This window comes from Pholcus phalangioides, unplaced genomic scaffold, assembly GCF_987345545.1.
Source record: "Pholcus phalangioides strain wild (caught in Gottingen) unplaced genomic scaffold, Ppha-v1.0 ptg000003l_1, whole genome shotgun sequence".
Classification (NCBI taxonomy): domain Eukaryota; kingdom Metazoa; phylum Arthropoda; class Arachnida; order Araneae; family Pholcidae; genus Pholcus; species Pholcus phalangioides.
Window position 1 is genome coordinate 2,754,181 of NW_028301596.1, and position 21,573 is coordinate 2,775,753.

The window sequence follows — 21,573 nt, forward strand, 5'->3', positions numbered from 1 at the left end:
TTTGAAACATTTCCAGGAAACGGGAAAAGCAATTTCTAGGTATACAAAAAACTCGTATGTATGTCGAGGAAGAAATGTCTCCCACGCATTTTTCTACGGATACGCAAGACGTGTATCATTTCAAGGAATAAACGAGTCTTTTACGTATTCATAGGGATACTAGAATCATGAAACATTACATAGAGTCAAGGAAACAGTTATTTTCCGAATATTATGCTGAGGTGAGCTCGGAAAGAAAAGTCATCACGTCTCCGCCGGGACTCGAACCCAAGCCCTCTTGCATACTGGGCAAGCATGCTACCATCTACACCACTGGAGACACATGAATCTGCCTTCCTAATTTCACGCACTGTGTCGTGAGGCGCTGAAGTAGAGGCATTAGTAGCTTCTCTTAACTTCAGGAAATGGCCCCCGGGTGGGACGGTTTAGAGAGATATAGATGGCTTTTTTCTCAGCCAGTGATATCAAGGAAACAGTTATTTTCCGGATATTATGCTGAGGTGAGCTCGGAAAGAAGTCATCACGTCTCCGCCGGGACTCGAACCCAAGCCCTCTTGCATACCAGATTCATGTGTCTCCAGTGGTGTAGATGGTAGCATGCCTGCCCGGTATGCAAGAGGGCTTGGTGGGCTTGGTTCGAGTCCCGGCGGAGACGTGATGACTTTTCTTTCCGAGCTCACCTCAGCATAATATCCGGAAAATAACTGTTTCCTTGATATCACTGGCTGAGAAAAAAAGCCATCTACATTACATAGAGTGTTTTAGAGCAGGTAAGATGTTTGTCTACCACCGTGACGGTTGTTGTCCTGGATTCGAATTTTCCAATTTTGAAATACTACTTTTTTGTGTCTAACTATGTTAAAGTTTTTGTTCTACCTCTATTAAAAATATTTTTAAAATATTTTATAATGAAATCATTAAGATGTGTAACGCCTGCAGCAGTTTATAAAAATACTTTAAAAATGGTTTTAATACAGGTAGAACAAAAACTTGAACACAGACGAAAAAATTTCATAAAATTTAAAAATTAGAAAATGTGTATCTTGTAAAAATTGCGTGCACCGTATTTAAGTAAAAAAAAAGTATAAAGGAATTAATAACTTCAAATTTAGATATTTCTGTGGCAGAGTCTAGTCCCCGAAATTGCAAGCTGATGACTATTCGCGAGCACCGTTGTGCTTTTTAAAATACCGAGAGTGCTCTGAATGTGCTCTATTACTCGCGTGATCGACAGCTGTTTTAAACATTCATAACTCATGTTGGTCAGTTTAGGTATATGAATACGTAGGTCACATACATGAGCATTCCATGACCGGCGTCTCCAAATGTGGCGCTCGGAGTCATCTGATGTAGCCCGTGACCTCAAATTTAATTTCGTACAAAAATTAACTGGTCAGCACATTTACATATCACTCAAGTGACTCGCGGCGCACTTACAGATCACTTGAGCGACCCGCGGCACAGCTTGAGAACACTTCGGTGGCTTGTTTCCACATTACTCAAGCTGTCCGCTCCACATTCCCATATAATTTAAGTGACCCGCGCCACATTCACCATTGATTCATTGTATATTAACAGATCATTGAGTGATCCGCGGTGTCATTTCGGATCACTTAAGCGACCCGCGGCATAGTTCCAGAGTACGTAAGTGGCCCGCGACACGTTTTTTAACCAATGAAGTGACCTCCCCCCCCCACACTACACTAAAGGTTTAGCTCCCTTGACATTGGTGCTCCTCTTCTAATCATGGACATGCAGTGCTCTTGACTCGAACAATATTGAAGTTCACTCCGTAACCCATATTTAGCAAGTCATCATACGAACTGGAAAGGGATGAATTGGATGAAACTGAACTGGTATTTATCACATGAGGATGAAACGGAGCTATCTCAGGAAGAGATTGGAACGGGAATCAAAAGCCATGTGTGGCCCTCGAGGTTTTTTGCAGCGTCCCACCGACGGAAAAGCTCACATAATTGCAGAGTTTTTAGGAAAGGAAAACTCCCCAAATGACAAAAATGAATCCCAGAATCAGGGAGAGAATCAATTTCAAAATTAAATTCAGAAAGCATTTCGGAACAAATGAGAGAGATAATTTCAGGGTCAATGGGAAATAATTCCAAAATTATTGGAAAAAGGTATAGTTTTATGAAATTTTAACTCCGATTTCATAATTACTGAAAAGAATAGTTTCAGAAGTTTCGGAAACGATTATTTCGCAATTCATGGAAATTCAAATTTAATGGAAAATATTTTCAAAAGTATTGAAAAATAATTTCATAATTAATGATAATTCCATAATTAGTGATAATGATAGTTTTATAATTAATGATAACGATAATTCCATATAATGATAATTTCATAATTAGTGATAATGATAGTTTTATAATTAATGATAACGATAATTCCATATAATGATAATTTCATAATTAATAATAATAATATATAGTTGTACAGTATTAACGTACGAGTGGCGCAGTGGTAAGATGCTCGTCTTCCACTATGGCGGTTGCCGTCAAAGTCCATGAAGTAATTTCAGTTTTTTTTGATAAAAATGCACATTTTAAAAAATATATATTTCAGGATTAATGGAAATTCGATCTCAAGGAAAAAATAATAATTTCGGCATGCCGTATGATCGGTTCTACAGTGGTGAAATAAATTAAGAGAATTTGCATATTTTTATCAAATTTCATGAAAAGAACTGAACTGAATATAAAACCACTGCTTCTAGACAAAAATGCAAATCTTGTACGTCAAATACTTAAGCGTACACGTGTATGTAGGCGGATCTAGTAGACAAACAGGCTTTATAAGCGCGCGTAAGTTAAGACGGATTCCGTTCGCTAGCACACCTCGGCGAATTTCTTGGTGTTATTTTGCAGCAATCGGTTAATTTCAAATTGTAACAGTAAAAATGAGTAACCACCAACGTTTAGATGATGGAATGAGGTGGCGAATTGTGGGGAGGCTAGAAGCAGGCCAATCTCAAGTGCAGATTTGTAACGCCCAGCGTCGTGTGTAACTTATGGAAACAGTTCCAGGATACCGGATCCATCGAGAGAAAGCCTGGGCAAGGTCGTCCAAGAGCCACGACGGCCAGAGAAGATCGCTATTCGTCAAGTATAGCGAGGCGTAACAGGAGTGGTACAGCTTCTCAGCTCTATCGTGACTTGCATGCAGCCACAGGAACCCATGTATCAAGGGTGACTGTTTCCAAAAATATTCATGAGAGAGGGTTGTTTGCAAGAAGACCTGCTGTTTACGTCCCGCTCACTCTACGGACAGGAGAATACGTTTATCATGGTGCAGAGAGCATAGAGATTGGAGTATGGATCAATGGGCGACCGTTCTCTTCACTGATGAGTCCCCGTTCAGCCCAAGCACCGATTCTCGTCGTACGTTCATATGGAGAGAACCAGGGACCCGCTACCTACCCTCCAATGTCCGCGAAATCGACCATTATGGCGGAGGAGGTTTAATGGTCTGGGCAAGCATCACGTTGGATGGCCACACACCTCTCCATGTCTTTGAAAGAGGCACTGTGACTGGTGTGAGGTATAGGGATGAGGTCTTGAAGCCCTATGTTCGACTTTTCAGGGATGCAGTTGGCCCTGAGTTCATTTTAATGGACGATAACGCGAGGCCACATAGAGCTCTTCTGCTCGACGATTTTCTAGAGAGTGAGGATATTCGCCGGATGGATTGACCAGCCAGATCTCCAGACCTTAACCCTATAGAGCATGTCTGGGACGCTCTGGGGAGGGCAAATGCAACTCGCAACCCCCCTCTGGGAACCATCCAAGGAATGAAAACAGCGTTGCTGAACGAGTGGGACCAATTGCCACAGGAAATGATAAACTGCCTTATTTCAAGTATGAAATCACGCTGCGAGATCTGTATATCTGTAAGAGGGGACCATACCCCCTATTAACCCATCTATTAACCCATTTTTTTGTTTATTCTGCAACCGCTGTTTCATACCTTCCGACTCCAACGAGTGTTACGCACGATCATGCGTGTGTGTATTACAATTATTGAATGGTTATTTGTTTTGTATTGTATCAATGTATGTACATATCAAATTTCATCAAAATCGGTACAGTAGTTCTAGAGATAATCGACCAGGTCTGCAAATTCTCTTAATTTCTTACACCAGTGTATATACAAGTATATGCTGTTCTGTCATAACTTTTCTCATATTTTTGAAACTAAATATCTCAGCGAATGTTGCATCTGGAAACATGGATTTTTTTTTATCGGCCTCAAGTTTCCCTCCAACTTCGAATTAAAATACCTCAGGGAATATTTCAGTAAAAAACATTTTTTTGTTCGGCTCAGAAGAGACGGGACAACAACTTTCTACTTAGAACACAGTAGGACCATATAAAAATTTTGATTTTTTTTTTAATTTTGTGACACACTGTATTTTCACTCTCAAAACTAGTTCAGTGATTTCTGAACACATTTGAGCATTTTTTTTTAAATTGCAACCCTACTTCTACGATGAACGGTTCATTAGATAAATACCGAATTAGGACTCACAGGACACCCTGGTGTATACTGCGTTTCAACATAGTAATGTACAGGGTGCTGCCGTAAAGTGGCGAGTGACTCGGAGGGGTGATATTAGGCGTCAAGAGACCCAGAAATTACCGTAGAATACGGCATCGCGAACCGCGTTCTTCGCGGGTGATTCCGCGAAAACACCTAGGAAGGGGCAGACAAAGCCATCACACCCGGTATCTGATCGCGTCAGACAATCGTTACTCCTTCGCTATCGGCTGTGCAATTGCCTTCGCGGCCGCAACTTCGAGCAACTCCTGTAACCATTTCTCTTCTAATTTCTGACATCGGACTGCGTTACACATGCTTGCATTGTAATCACGCTGCAAAGCAAATGTTGTTTGTGTACTTATTGATTTTATTTTATCGTATTTATTTTGTACTTATTATTGTGCTTTATTTTCTACACCACAGGATGTGTCGTAATCATGCTGTCCTAATGAATGTTATTTTCCTCGTGCACGCACGAACATTTTAAATGCTTCACCAAATTTGCGAGCATGCAAGCATTATAATACGGGTGAATTCCCTGATATATTTCACAGGGATTCCATGTTCCACTAAGTATTACATGAATTTGTATATATTTTATGTTTTCTCATCTATTTTGATCGTTTTGTCTTTCTCAATGAATTCTCAATGTTTGCTTCCGTTGCGCATATATATTTTTGTATTATACATTTGTTGATGATTTTTTCTTTAACGTGTAAATTATTATTATTATTTGCTTTTCTATTGATTTTCATAACTTTTCCCATCTCTGTAATTGGGCTCAGCATGTTGAGGTGTGTAAATAAATAAATGAATGAATGAATGAATGTTTTTCCCCTTATTATTGACCTTTTCGTCACACCCTTCATAAGTACTTCCTGCGATTTTCACCGACTAAAATTAGTTTGTGATGTTGCATGGCAATTTTTTCTCCTCTTAATGCCTAATATCACTCCTCTGAGTTTGTCACCACTTCAAGGCAACACCCTGTATATAGTTTTGCAGTATTCGGAGGAAAAAAAAACTATTATTATTAACTTTTTTGAAGAATGTTCACGCACTATTTATCATTGCGTGCATTATGCCATCAAAAAAATGCTTAGAAATCAGCTAAAAACAGATTCGGTTCTGGAATAAAAAATCGAAATTTCGTCGCCTATTAAAAAAAAATGCTAATGATTCATAACGTTGCAGCTCTTTTTTTTTCCCAGATTTTTCATAGTATAAGTGCAATTTATTTTATTCATATTTTCCCGAAACCATCAACTTAATTTATTTCGTTAAATTTTATTCAAAATTCCTTATTTCGGTCACGAAAATCTGGAATAAAAAAAAAAAAGGTCATTATCGTGAGCGCCAACACCTGAAGAAAAAGATTATATAGAATATTACGATAATATATATATATTTGGTAACAGCATGTAAATCTCAACAGTTTAAACTAGGCCATAGAGCCGTTAATTCAAAATTTTCTACTGATATGCTGGAAAAATTTCGATAAAATTACTTTTTTTTGTATTTCACATTAACTGAAGCAGCGGTGGCCAAAATTTAATTTATTTATTCTAATCAAGATTACTTTTAGTGCTCGTGCCACTCTACGAATTTTAACATGCGGACCATACTTCCCGTTTTTTTACGGGACACGAACATGCTCTCCTTTCCTGCAAAAAAAATGTTCACTTGTCCTCCTATTTTTGTGAACATATTCACCTCATCACACTTTTGAGCTCTACATTGCTTTTATTCAACGGAACCTGAGGACTCTGGTGCTTGGGGGCCCCTCTACTATTTCGCTAAATCCCACCAGCATTGGAAAAAAAGCCAATGTTATGAAAATATTACGAGCAATATGGCCGCTGTGGTGGTCGAGTGGTTATAGTGACGAACTCGCGATGCGAGGATCTGGGTTCGAACCCCACAGTGGTGGGTCGGCTGAAGTTGGTTTTCTGTGGTTCCCAACTTCAAGGCGAGCCGATCTCCCCCGTTAAAAAGTCTCGCCACAGAGAGCAACAGTCCTACAACGATAAATCATTCAATCATAACACTTCACTCATAGTTAGAAAAACTGGTGGCAGATGGCAGCACTACACATAACAAGCATTACAGAGAAACAAAAAACTTCACGTCAGGTTTCACTACACGCACATTCCCGCATGTACCGATTCATTGGGGGTTCCGGGGGGGGGGTGCATGTGTGGTTTAGCAATAGCAGGTAGGGCTCGGGGACCCATGATGTTCTTAAGTCAGCCACCTCGTTGGGCAATTTGCCTGTTGTGGCGTTGTATTTGTATTTGTAATATTTATACGAAAAATTATTTTGAGAAAAAGGGATTCCGTTTAAATAAACCTTCGAAAATATGCACTTATTCTAAAAATTCTTCGGTTTTATGCATTTATATGCATAAAAGTAATAACTGCCATAATTAATGGCAAAAAAGACGAAAATATGCAAATGCATATACGCATATGAATTTGAATATAATCCTGGCTCTAGTCATCACATAATTATTACTAAGAGTACCTACCATACTAAATATAGGTTTTGGCTGCCTAGAAGACCATCATTCATAATAACAGGATTGTTTAAAAGTTGGAGATAATTTCTTTTTTTATTGAAAAAAATGGAATATATATATATATATATATATATATATATATATATATATATATATATATATATATATATATATATATATATATATATATATATATAATTTCTTTAATTTTTGGAAAGCGTTCGCGTTCTGAACTAGAGCGTAACGAATAATTTCCGTGAAAATTTTTCATCGGAAAATTAAAAATTTTAAAAATATTTCTTCTTCATCTAGAAAAACTTTCTTTTTAATTCGTTCAAAAAATGTATTATTCCAAAAATTTAAAATGCATTTTTGATATATCCTTTTTTTTTCACAATATTCTATCGAAAGCCTCTCTGGAGACAATTATAATTAAGAAAATCATTCATTTGTGAGTGACTTTTCTTTTTCGATTTGAAAAGTTTCTTTTCTCTTCTACAAGGTTATGCAAATTTATATTCTATTTTTCTTTCAGGAAAGTCCTTTTTTGAAAAATTTGATTTAGAATATATGAATTAAACTTTTTTTTGAATAAATAAGATTCTTTTAGTCTTTCAATGAAACTAATAGTTTTTTTTCATCCAGTGGCGTAATGAACCAAATCGAGTGATGTTGACGAACTTGTAGGAGGAATAAAAGGATAGTTTTTGTTTTCTAGGTCTTGTATTTTATTACTCTTTTTCGAATGCATTTATTTTCTTCTCACTAGATATATTGAATAAAATTTTATAAAATTTTTATTTTTAACATTCCGTTGTAGGTTTATTTTTGACATTCAGATTTCCACATTATTTTTGGATCCTTATTTTGTTTCTGAAAGTTACTCCATGAGGAGGAAAACCTACCTTATAGATCAGTCAATGAGATATCGTATCGATATATAATTTCAACTATATCGTTCGTTGTTAGTCTCCAGAGTCTAAAATAGTATTATGATGATAGAAAAAATCACGTGTACGATGATGTTATTAGTCTCTATTCAGAAGATGCATTAACTGACAATGAAACATATTTTATATAAGACATATTTTAAAATCTCAATTCCTAGAATGTCAAATATTTTTAATTTGAGAAATGCAGTTTTTTCCCCCCACAAGTACATAATCATCTAGTAATACTACTTAGTTGCAAATTATTTTACCATGTGTGTTTCTTCTTTTTTTTATAACACAAGTAGTATTTTCTGAAATTTTCTCACAAATAACGCTGCCGAACACTGATTTTATTCCGAAAGATTTTTGCAAGTGATTTTTACTGTCTCTTGCAGTTCGTTATAACGGGACTCGACTGCACCCAGTCCCAATGAGAAAGTCAATACGTCCACCATAACTGAAGCTACATAGGTCCGGAGTAGAGTGAAAGTATACAAAGGTTTTTAACAGCTTAAGATATATTTTGGAAAGCGAGAAAATTTAACTTCCCCTGCCGGGAATCTGACCCACGTCCTTTCACCTTTCGCGTGAACGCCCTAGACCAGTGTTTCTTAACCTTTTTCAGCTCATGGCCCCCCCTGTCCTATCCAGGGCCCCCCTCTACCCTCATCCAAGAGTGAGTTCCAGGAGTCAAATTATATGGTAAAAAATGGTCTGTGTAAAATACGGGACGATCGAACGAACCTGCACGATAACTCGACCCTCCCAACACACCAACCGCTGCTCTGGCGGCCCTCCATACTTAGCTGAAAATAACAGCTTGCATATGAAAATCATAGTACCAGATCCCATATCCCCTTCCTCCGTTATAGACATGAAGACCCGGGTCATGCCCACACAGACTCAAGGGTTAAGATGCCCCTGGTTCTATGGACGGATCTGATGGATTCTGAAAGTAGTAATATTTTTCAATCACGTGTTACATTTTTAAAGCTTTTCTCTTCACAGCTCTCTGACTTCCTTCACCACCTGTCGTGGATCACCTTACTTCTGATTTTCTCCCGTGGCCCCCTTAGAACATCCCAGGACCGCAAGTGGGCCATATGGCCCCAGGTTGAGAACCACTGCCCTAGACCACTGACTACAGAGAGAGGCAACGAATTTCTCAATCTTTCGTTGGAGCTCGTGTGCACTGAACGGGACCGTATATGGACGGTCGGACCTAACTCAGGCCAAAGCTCACAATTGCTGACAATACCACCAGATGGCGACTTATCCGAGGATGATGTCAGTCTCCGCTATCCATACAAAGGCTTTTAATAGCTGGCTGATGCGAAGATATATTTTGGAAAGAGAGAAAATTCAACTGCCCCTGCGTGGAGAATCGAACCCACGTCCTTTCATTTCCGGGTGAACGCCCTATACCACTAGACTACAAAGGCAACGCATTTCTCAACCATTCCATCAGCCAGCTGTTAAAAACCTTTGTATGTACAGCGGAGAGTGACATCATCATCGGATAGGGTCAGTATAATTAAGCTGAGTAGTGTCAGTTTATTTATTACCACCCTGTACTGAATCTCGATTTCTTGAAACAGATAAAAAAAGATTAAATAACAAAATTTTTATTTAGTAAATAAATTTTAAAATATTGAAGTAAGTTTAAAGTAGAACCAATTATTATATAAAAAAATTACAATAAACAAATATCAAAGATATATATAAATAAAGTTAATTACTGACAATATAAAAGTATAGTTTTATTATTATCGCATTTATTATCAATAATTAATGCGATAATAATAATTGAATTTTCGAATTGCGAAACAGAAATTTTATTATCACGGGAATAAGAGCTGATATTTTGTAATCGAGATATTTCTAGAATCTCTGAATCTTTAATAATACATAATTTTCGTTAATAATGTTAATAGAAATGTTTTCATTTTTTGATCATTATTATACAATGTATTTTGTTCATATTCAGCAGGGGATGCACAAACTTTTCAGTTTGCGGTCCACAGATATACGGCATTTCTGCCGCTTGCGGGCTAAGAATTTATATGGATACGGTGACCATATCACCTGTTTTTTACGGAAGGCTCCCGTAATTTTTGCCGTTCGAACTTTTTATTATATAAATGCTGTTTTGTTTTCTCTTTATTTTTAACGAGGCAATTTCTGAAATCAAGAATTGAGATTAATTTTATGACTTATAAATTATATTATGATAATTATGACTTATGATAATATTATAGCCATATAAATATATTCATCTTACATATTTTCCAAATATGTACTTTTTTTTACGAATTGCATTATAATTTATTGCGACTTGAAGTTGACCTCTTACTTTTGCTATCGGTGATTTTTTTTACCAATTTTAGCGATAATTGACAAATTCACTTGCCTTCGACGAATTTTGTTGCTATAATTGGCAACTTTACTTGCTTTTGACAAATTGTTTTTTCTGTAACTATCAACTTTACGGACTTTGACGTATGTTTGGCTATAATTGGCATCACAACTTGCTTCGACATCATATTTTTTCGATATAATTGTCAACTTTACTCGACTTCGACAATTTTTTGGCAGCTTCGTTGTATTTGACAATTTGTTTTGGCGATTCCTCAGATTTTTGTGAAGGAAATATGGCCAGCCTGGGTATTTATTGCGTTGCTTGCATTGATACTTTTCCATCGAGAAACTGTCCGCGGGCCAGGTCGAATTCTTTGGCGGGAAATATTTGGCTGGTTATGCACCCCTGATAAACAGGTGTCATGATCGCCCATCCTTTAAAATATTTAAACTGCTGAAATAGCCATAGGCATAATTATTCCCAATAGTAGAGAAACACACTTTTTTTCTCCGCTTTCACAGCATCTCCCGCTCACCACATTTCCATATACACGATTAAAGCTGGTGCGCCTCGTCTTAAGTTTATACTGGATTGACGCCCAGACATTAAAACATAAATGCAGATATCATTCCACTCCCACGCTTCCATTAACCAAGCACATTAATTTTTTTTTCGTAGCGTAGAAATATCTACAGTTTCACTCACTTTCTTTTCGGCTTTACGTGTGTTAGGGTTCGCGTATAAGTAGTTCCCTAAGGTACTCATAATTCTTGAGTAGGGGATCCCCCCCCCCTAAAAATATTAAAAATGTAATTCAAAAGCCGTTCTGGGCTGACTCCGGCCGCAAGGGAGGATGGTGATGATCACGGCAATTGAATATCTGTTCAAAAATGTCCGTTTAATTGCGTTTAAATAATTATCATTAATACATTTTGAAATGATTGAGGAATTAAATTAAACTTTTCAATCCGGCACAACGTTAATGTTTCAGATTTTTATTTGTGTATATGAATTTTCGTTTTGATTTAAAACATGTTCTTTGCGGACACCACAGACTGTAGTCCAGAAGAAGTGACCTGTTTTCAAAATCAAATATTAAAGAAACACAGTTAAAGATAGACGAACTTAGGTTGAAACAAGAGAGAGAAAGAGATTATATGAAAGAAAAAGTTTCAAATTTTTTATTTAAATTACTACAAAAGTTCTACATGCGCATACACAAACGTTTAGTGACCCGGAGGATGTCGAGCCTATATGACATTGCTTGCCATGTTATTATTTTGTAACATGGGTATTATACAGAATGGAAGTAAAATGGAGAGGACAGTATACAGAAAAAACTATGGGAGTAAGATCTGCATCAGATGCTTTAAGATGATTGATCTCGATGTTTTTTTTTCCCCCCTTCAAAACAGGTCAGGACTTCTGGGCCACCTGGAATTTAATGCAAGTGTAAATACGAAAAAAAATCACAAATTTAATGAAAACGTTCTGTGTGTGTGAGAATTACCCAAGTTAAATGAAATTTCTACTTTACTCTCATCCTTACTTCCATTCTTTGTAACATCCATGTTAAAAATGAGATGAAAAGAAATGCTGTACAGCAGAGCAGAACCTGGGACAAATCCCAGGCGCCAGGTCACCATGGTGACAAAAGGAAATGAGAATTGGTGCCTAATATTTCTTTTATGAGTGGTAACCTAACCATTTCAGCGACAATCCCGAGATATCTCGTTAAACTTGATCTGCTTCATTTCAGCAACCCCGATATATCTCGGTTTATGAATACGCGTTGAAGTTGTCTTTACAGTGAAACATATTTTTCATTCCTCCCTCCAATCAACACAACAATTAGACAAGACAACGAGCAAGAAAAAATATTTTAGTGCTCCCTCCATTTTTTTTCAGCGCAGTAAAGAAATATACGCTCTCGATATAAATAATACGAAAAGATATTTTCTTCCAAAAAAAAAAGTATTTCTCTTCCTAGAAAGCCACATCTGTCATGACAGGTGCTTTTTTTTCATCAGGATGAGGGAAATAAAAGCGATTGGTGAAGTAAATTTGTTTTGTTGTTGGGGGAGGAGGGAAGCAGTTATCAGCTGGGAAAAATTCTTCTTGAAAATAGGTAGCAATTTGTGAAAATTTCGTAATTTCTTGATTGTGGCAGTTACAGGGTGGGCAAAAGTTCAGTAGAAACTTTAAAAATTCATAAGAACCGGAAAAATAACCGAAAAAATGGTTTGCAGGGTTAGCATTGCTAGGTCACGAGGATTTTTTGGACAGAAAAAAAATTTACAAAAAACAGCCGATAGGTGGTGCTGACGTACACAAGTCAAAGAAATGATACGCAAATAACGAACAGAATGCCTCCAAAAATCGTTTATTGCAGCAGCATGTGTTCCACGTGACCACCACCGCAGGGGGATAACACATTTGCAGGCGAGTCACAAATCTAGCAACGGCAGAGTGTAGTAGGCCCACATACACGGTTTACAACGGTGATCTGGTTGTTGATTAGGAGCGTAAGTTCTTATAACCGTCTCATTTGCATATCTTCACCGAAGTCTCTCGTACCAGCGCTACCTATCGTCTGTTTTTTTAGTTATTTTTTTAATGTCTTAAAATTTTTTTTCGTGAACTAGCAATGCGAACACTGCAAACCGTTTCTTATTTCGGTTATTTTTCCTGTTTTTATTCATTTTTAAAGTTTCTTCGGACTTTTCCCCCCACCCTGTATAATGTGGATCAGGAAATTTTCCGTTGAAAGAGTTAATTGAAGTCCATTGACAGCACAAATTTATCGGTTATTACGCCAGCGTGTCTGCTAGCATGCAAAGGGACCCCCCGAACAATTTAAAAAATGCACTATATTAGATTGATTTTGGTAGGGAAAAAATGCTTGGTACCTAAATTTTTTTGTCCTGTCCTCCACGTCACTGAAGGTGCTGATGTAGAAATTTTTAAATCAATTAGAAAAAAAACCACTCTTTGGAAATTTCTCTTTCGAATTCTTTGAACTGTTCGTCTATCCTTAAAGGTTTATCTTCAAAATATTGTTTTCAAAGCATGCGAGGCTTTCTGGACCACCCTGTATATAATTCACACATCTACTAAGAAAATCCCCATCTTTCTTTATTCCATTTATTTTTTTTCGAAGGTTCATATTGGATATCAAGAAAAATTAAAATTTCATTCAATCATGGATTTTTTCTCTGGTATATAAATTCTATTTTGTCTCGTTAAATTGGCAATATTAACTTTTTCTCATCCACACTTGAGTGTGTTTTGGTGGGAAGAAGATTCATTCACTGACAGGAAGTCAGTGTATCATGTAATTTGATCAGCTTGGTAAACTACTGCTGACATTGATGTTCTCCGTCCGATAAAAGGAAAGAAATACACATAATAATGAGAAAGGGAACCCAATTTTCTTCCATAGAAAGAATCAGCTCTAAGGTTACAGTCGCGGCAACAATCTCGGACCAACATTGGCGCCAGTTTTAACCGCTGCAATTTCCTAATGGTTACTGCTTTTATAGAAAATATAGTAGCAACAAGAAATGGTTCAAATACCCACTTGTTTGGATTCCCTTCAGTAAGATATCCACTGATAGTGTAGAAGGATTCAAGGAAACTGAAATTTTTTGGTGCCTCTTCTCGTAATAGAACAAATTTGTGAATCAAAAATTTGGTTCGATTTGTGCGAGAAGGAAAATGCTCCGAGCTTCAGCCTAGAACGATCAGAAAGGAAATTATTTTTATATAAATGTCTCATTTTTGCTCCAAACCATTCAGTTCTACATAAATATTCAAAATACAGTCGACGTTCGTTATAACGACCCTCTCTTGTTCCAGCGGAAAACGGGCGTCAATGAGAGATCATTATTTCGAATGTTTGAAAAGAATGCTTTTCGAGAGAACGCATTCTTACTTGGACGGAGTAAAACGTTCTGCTATTCAGTTTGTTATAACGTTTAAGCAGTTGCAGTGAAAATGCATGAGGTTAGAGAATAATAAAACTGCAATTCTTAGTTACATAAATTCACCATGTACCGAATATCAACGGTCAAGGTCAAATACGATTCTTTGGCAGATGAAGAACGCATATCTTGTGCATTTCTTTGCAATGAAAGAGACGGTTCAGAGCTGGGTTTGAACGATGTATTTCTTTCTGAGTCTATAGTCTTTGCTGGTCGTTATATGGGGAAAAAATTACATGAGATGAATAGGAAAGAATTCGGGACGTATCGTGGTGGTAATTATAATGCTATATCTGCAATAACGCATGGTCGTTACTCGTCATAATGGGCGTTGATTGAATACACTCCGAATATTTTGAGGTTACATTTCGAGATAAAAATAACCTATTTATATATGTCAAGAAAACTATCATTACTAGAGAAAGAGAAGTTAATAAAAAGGGATCAGGTATCTCTTTCAGGCTCAACCAATAATCGTAATTGACAATTGTAACCTCTTTTAATAACCAATCACGCTGTTTATTAAAAAAAAAATTGATATCTAACATTAACTAGAGTAAAATCCCTCTTAACGGACACCCCCCACAGATGCGTTCATCCCTCTATTACGGCCAAATAATAATTTCTTCTTGTTAATAAAAGCATTCTTTTGAAACCCGTGATTTACGGTCACCTCTCTTTTATGAACGAATTTTTTTGTCTCACCGCAAAAGAGCGGTTTTACTATATTTATAAGTGAAGTAACTTCGAATCGTGTGAGATTATGTGACTCTTTTTTAGGTTTTCAAAAATTCACAGACTTCAATGCTGAGAAATCAAAGAAAAATTTGCTACGATGAACGAGCTTTTTCATTTTTAACGACAGATATTAATACCCGTTTTACTACTCGTAAAATAAAGTAAATATGATTAACAGATGTGTACTTCATAAACCAAGTATTATGCATAAGCACAAACATTCTTTTCCACGTTACAATTTGCATCTTATTGATGACCATATAGAAGCTAAGAAATGCATATTCATGGCCTGTAAGTTCAAAAGATGACTACCATTATTGTAATTTTTTTTTAATAATAGCAAAAGGATTCTGAAATTTCTTTTAATCAGCCAATTATTTTCAAAGCCTTTGTGGATTCATTATAAATTATGCAGATCTATCGAAAATTACGAAAATCTTTCGTTCGAACATTCAAGATGTTTCTTTTTTTTTTAAACGTAACATGCATATTTACTTAATTTCAACATATTCGTAGCGTGATGTACAATAAGAAAACATACAGGGCGTACGGTATTATACTGGCAGAACGTTGATCTTGAAGACATACTTACAATTAGAAAAAATATCCAAATAACGTGTAGTACTCAGATATTGCATTCCTGTTGCAAGGGGCTGTATAGTTATTAAAATGAAAATGGTAACTTTTCATACGGCACCCTGTTCTCAAGAACCCAGCTACAAAGTTGTTGTCCTGTCTCTCTCCTGATGCCAACAAAAAACTTTCTAACCAGAAAAAAACCACCACGTTTATAAATGCAAATACTCAGTGAGATATTCGAATTAGAAAAACGGAGAAAAGTTGGGAAAAAACAGCGTTAAATACGGGTAAACCGCTTTACCCGCATTTAAAAGAGTTTTTACTCCACTTTCCCTCCATTTTTTGGGTTCAAACATCTCAGCGAATATTGCACATATAAACATGGAAGTTTTTTTCAGGCGAGACAGGGCAACAACATTGTAATTTAGTTCTTGAGCACAGGGTGCCTATAAAAGTTACCATTTTAATTTTAATAACTATACATCCTCCTTGCATCATGGATGGATTGTATGTGTACTACACGCTAATTGGATACTTTTTTCTTATTGGAAGTATGCCACTTGAATCAACAGTTCACCAGTAAAATGTCATACGCCATGCTACCTATGCATCTTGTTTCTATTACAATCTATTAATAAACTTGAATAGTGATTTTCACTATGATATAATACCGACAACACTCTATATATGAATAATCCAAAAACACTGATAATTCGATTAATATATTTTTAAAAATCACCTAAACAGAATATTGTTGCAGACCTGCCAACCTTCAAAAGGTAAAAATTCTGTAATTTTCTCATGAAAATCCGGCAAGCGTACTTTCGCATGCCACATATTTGCCATTTTATTGCCATGATAAGAACCTACACAGCAACGTGCCAACTTTTGGAATCTCCGGAGAGAATCCGGCGGACACCCGGTCACAAAAAATTGTGATTTTTTTTTTTTGAGGAAATTTTCTTTTTTCATCAATTGAAGAAAAGTGACCTCCCAATCCTTTGCGACTCGGAGTAGTCCTGTATTGCCCATTGACGGTGATTTTTACACACTTTTACACATAACGACTTTTGAAATTTGAATGGCTGTAATCAGCAACTTTACTTGACTTTGACAAATTTTTTTTGGCTGTAAATGGCTATTTTATTTGCCTTCGACTGTTTTTGGTGATAATTTGCGGTGTCTCGTGTGGATACCGATTTCCCGTATTTTTATAGAAGAGACATGGTCAGCCTAGGTATAGATCATCATCATCATTTGATTATCAAACGGAACACTTTCCACGAGCCGGATGGAACACCTAGGCTGGCCGGATGTGTATCGCGGGCTGAGGGTTGTGCAGTGCACCTCGGGTCTAGTGGTATCGTATCTCAAAATCTTAAATGTATCGAAAAATTATTATATATCTACATATAAGTCATTCATATTTACAAGATTTCTTACAATGATCAAGACTATGTATTGATACAAAGACACGTAGATACTTTGGTAGATTTTTATGTTTCTCATGATCTTGACTGATTGTTATGGAATAGTCGATATAGAATGGCAGCAGGATTTGAGACACCTTGGTATTCTGTCTGACCGAACGTTGACGATTCACGGGGGTTGGTTGATTTCGATGCGTGACATCTTAGGTATTCTATAGAACCTTCCGCTCTTTCTGTCGTTTCGACCTATTCTTTTATCACATAATGATGGTGAAGGAATCTTCCACCGTCATGGAATAGGAACCTTCCAACCTTCCATCATCGGTTCTTTTAATCCTTGACGAGCGAGCCTCATCTCCTCCTTGGCGAGGTTCATCTCCTCACCTACGAGATACATCTCACCGGGAGCCTCATCGCACCTGCGCCGCCCATCTTCGAACCTGCGCAGCTCATCTCCGCACCTGCGCGGCCCATCTTCTCACCTGCTTTCCTTATCTTGTCTACTGCGAGCCTCATCTTCTCCTTTGCTTTCTGGACGGCATTCATCCTCACCGATAGAGTCTTTTTCTTCTCCTCCAGCGCTTCTTTATTGGCCGTTGTTTTTGCTCGATTGGCATCCTTCATTTTCTCCATAGCTTTCTTCATGGGCTCCGTTTTTGAGGTAAATTGCATGTTCACGGAGGCGTTTTTCCGAGATCCAGAAGTGTACATATCGATGACGGTGCGTCCGTTTGATGAAAAACAATCCACATGGAGATCGCCACTCATGATGACGACATCGGTTACCGATATTCCGACAGACGGGAGCAGGTAGCGTCCAATGATACTCGCGGCATTCTGAAGTGGTGCCATACCCGCGCAAATTTTTCCGAAGTTCCAAGTGGTAGTGCGAAATAATGTCCACCTGCTGAAATTTGGATGTACAATGAACAGCGATGCCAAATAAAACGCGAATGTTCTAAAAATTCCACGTCCCAGATCAAATCTAATTCAAGATCAATTGCTTCGGCTCGTGACTCTTTTCCCTCTATTTCCAAACTGTTTATGCAAGCATCAGCCGATGTATAAATGAAACTGAATGGGTTAATAATGTGCGCCAGCTTTGGCGCTTAGAAATTTAACAACAACTAAATGTATTCTTTAAGATGTTATTTCGTGAAATAAAGGGTTGAAATATAAATATAACATATTACAGTAAAATCTCCCAACAACGGCCGCTAACGGGACCATGAAATTGTGGCCGCTATTGGGAGGTGACCGTTATTGGGAGAGGTAGTTTTATTTATGGAAAAAAAACAACAACAAAAATTAGCGATGCACGTACATAGCATGTGAAATAGCAATCCGTTACGATAATTATATGATTGATTGTATCAAAATTTATGATTATATTTTTATAATATTATGATAATTAATCGATCTACAGCACTATTGCGAAATTCTGAAATTCCGGCTTGCAGTGCTCAAGTAGAACGCAACAAGCGCGAGAAACTGATATGTGTACCAAGACGGTGTACCAGAAACCCCAAATAGTTCTTTGTTGGCATTGGATATTCAACTAAACCAGTGTTTCCCAAAGTGGGCGATATCGCCTCCTGGGGATGATGGAATGATCCAAGGGGCGATATCGCCTCCTGGGGATGATGGAATGATCCAAGGGGCGATATCGCCTCCTGGGGATGATGGAATGATCCAAGGGGCGATAGAAGCTATGGGATCAGTATAGGATCCTATGGGTTAGTTTGAGTTTAGGGCGATGAGAACAAAAAAATGTTGGAGAAGGGGCACGATGGAACGAAAAGTTTAGGAAACTAGGAACTAGACTTTTCCAGGGCGTTCTTGAGTTCAATCCAATAGCTGAAGACAAGCGCTGACATACATTGTTGTTAAAAAAAAAATTGACACATCCCTCTCAAAGAGTTAATACCCTTTACATTTCTATTCCTATTTGCGGGTGCAATTTTTTTTGGACGGAACCATCCCTTGGACTAGGGAGTGCCGTATATGAACTTGCATATCCCTCTCGTCATTAAGAGTGCTGGCAACAGGGGTCTCTTCTTGTTGTCTCCTATATTATCTCTTCAATATTTATTCCTTTCCACTGCCTTCAATATACCCATCTAGCATTTGTACCCAAGGAAAGAAAGCGTACATAACCTTTTCCCATAAAGTTCGGGGAGCGGAAAAACTCCGTTTAAAAAAAATCAGCTTTAAAATTATTTTTCTCATAGCGATATGCGTATTTTTTACCCGGCTATACTCCGAAGTGGCCGTTATTCGGAGGTTTCTTGTAATGTTAAGCCTATGGGACACGTTCGGTTCCAACAAAATGTGGCCGTGGAGGTGGCCGTTAGAGGAGGTTTTACTGTATATAACTATAAACAACACACATGATCACAGTAAAAAAAATAGCTCTTGTCAAATGTCTTATTTTTCTATAGCCTCTTGTGGTAATAGAGATTATTTTATGGCAGGAGTGCACGACCTCCTGCCCTTGGGCCAAATACTGCCGGCCAAGGAATTCCATCCGGCCCGCGAAAGTGTTTCAGGTAGAAAGGTATAAATAAACAAGTTCATATTCACACACGATAAATATCTACGCCAATGGTTCACAAAATTTTGTCATCCGTGGTTTCCTTGCATATCACATGGTCTATCTGGGGCTCCCCAGAATAATTTGTGATAGGTATTTCCCCATATAAAAGAACCACTTCAAAGCATAAATAGGTACACAAATCGCTATTTCCAGCTCGCTGCGACACCCCTGAAAGAGGCCGGTGACGCTCCTTGGAGCCACGACGCACACTTTTAGAAACACTGACCTTGGCTGATTACATTTCTTTCATAAAAATACCTGTATTCAATTTAATTCAAGCCTGCAATGATGGAAGACATACATAGCTATTTCCATAGATCGATAAATTATTAATTTTCTCCGGAGGCGCTCGAGTCGCCCTTGGGACAATGTTCTTATATCATCTAATGTAACATAGCCTGGTGTCTCTCGGCTCTCCTATCTCTCTCTCTCTCACTATCATAAAGTTATATAACCAAAAAAGTTGTCAGAGCAAATAAAAAGTTGACAATTTTGGTTACAAAAATGGTCATAGGCAATTAAAGTTGCCAGTTACAGTCGGGGGAGGGGGACCACAAAGGCAGGTAAAGTTGTTATAAATGCATATACTACCTATCGCCAAATTTTCTGAAAAATCACGAATCGTGGAAAATAGCGAGTATTACAAGTCGAGGCAGGTCCTGGGTAGCCCCGAGCAGGATATAATAATCGTCGATGCTATCAGTAATGGATAATCTTGGGTATATGAAGTTTCAAAAGTAGTTGTAAATTCTTCTTTTTGACAATATTTGATCAGAAAAAGCCAAAAAAAAAACTTCAGAATGTAAGACTTCTGAGACGAAAATAGCTCCGGTAGTTATCACATATCACGTGGTGTACAATCAATCTCTCCCTGTGTTATTGTGCTTGCCGCGTGGTTGTTGATAGAATACAATGCATGGATACAACCTAGAACATCCCCTGATAAATGATTTCCGATAAATGCTAAGTATACAAAGTCGCGTCGTTGCCAGTTTACTTAAATGCGGTCACCAAGACATTTTTTCATGGCTACTCGACAGAAGTGCCGTCTTCAACCGAGTAGGTATGTTCCACATGAACTACACAGCTGCCCTCTATAGGTGTTTAGGTTTTCTATGAGTTTCCCCAACGACGACCGTAGTCAGTGACGTCAAGACATCGTGAAAGCTCAAGGGAAATATAGAAAAAAAATCCGATCTAAAAAAGAAATCGAGAAAATTTTCTGCTAAAATCCAGAGAAACGGAGGAAAGGGCGGAGAGTCCGGAGTGTTGTGGGAGGTCTATTCATGTAACGAACCAAAATTCAAAGGAATGCGTATCTGATGTGTCAATCTGAAATGTCAAAGCGAGAAAATCCGTTGAGGGCAACGCACAATGAATTTCGATACAAAACAAATATTAATAGTGCCGTATCAAAAGAAAATTTTTGTAACAATTACGTAGTTAAGCGTAAAATTTGACAGTGAAAAAATTAATTAATTAATTTCTCTTAAGATAAAGTAAGAGCGGATGCTTGTGAAGTTAATAATAAAACCATAACAAAAAGAAATGTAAATCTTTATATTAAGGGGTTTCTCGAGATAATTTTCAGAGCCAATTTTAGTTATTTTGCTACAATACTGATTGTGACACAGGATATCTCATGAATTCATAAATAGTTTTAAAATTCACAAAAATTCAAAAGAATTGCTGTTTTTGAAAATGCGGTTTGCGAAAAACTTTTTCCTCAAAAAAGGAAAGCGAGGAAAGTAGTTCAAGCTTTGGTTGATAGATGGCGCTCCATCAGAGCAAATCACAAAATTCTGGACATGAATCATTCTTCAATCTCTTCTCTGTCCGAAAAACGTTCGAAAAACTTCAGCCGGTTATTCATGGCTGGG

The 21,573-nt window shown here is 37.4% G+C and overlaps 1 non-coding gene across 1 annotated transcript; it reads right to left on the minus strand.

Annotated features, from left to right (window-relative positions):
* Positions 1-246: 246 nt before the first annotated feature.
* Positions 247-320, minus strand: TRNAT-AGU (transfer RNA threonine (anticodon AGU)). Its single transcript has one exon. It is a non-coding gene; the product is annotated as a tRNA-Thr (tRNA).
* Positions 321-21,573: the final 21,253 nt, after the last annotated feature.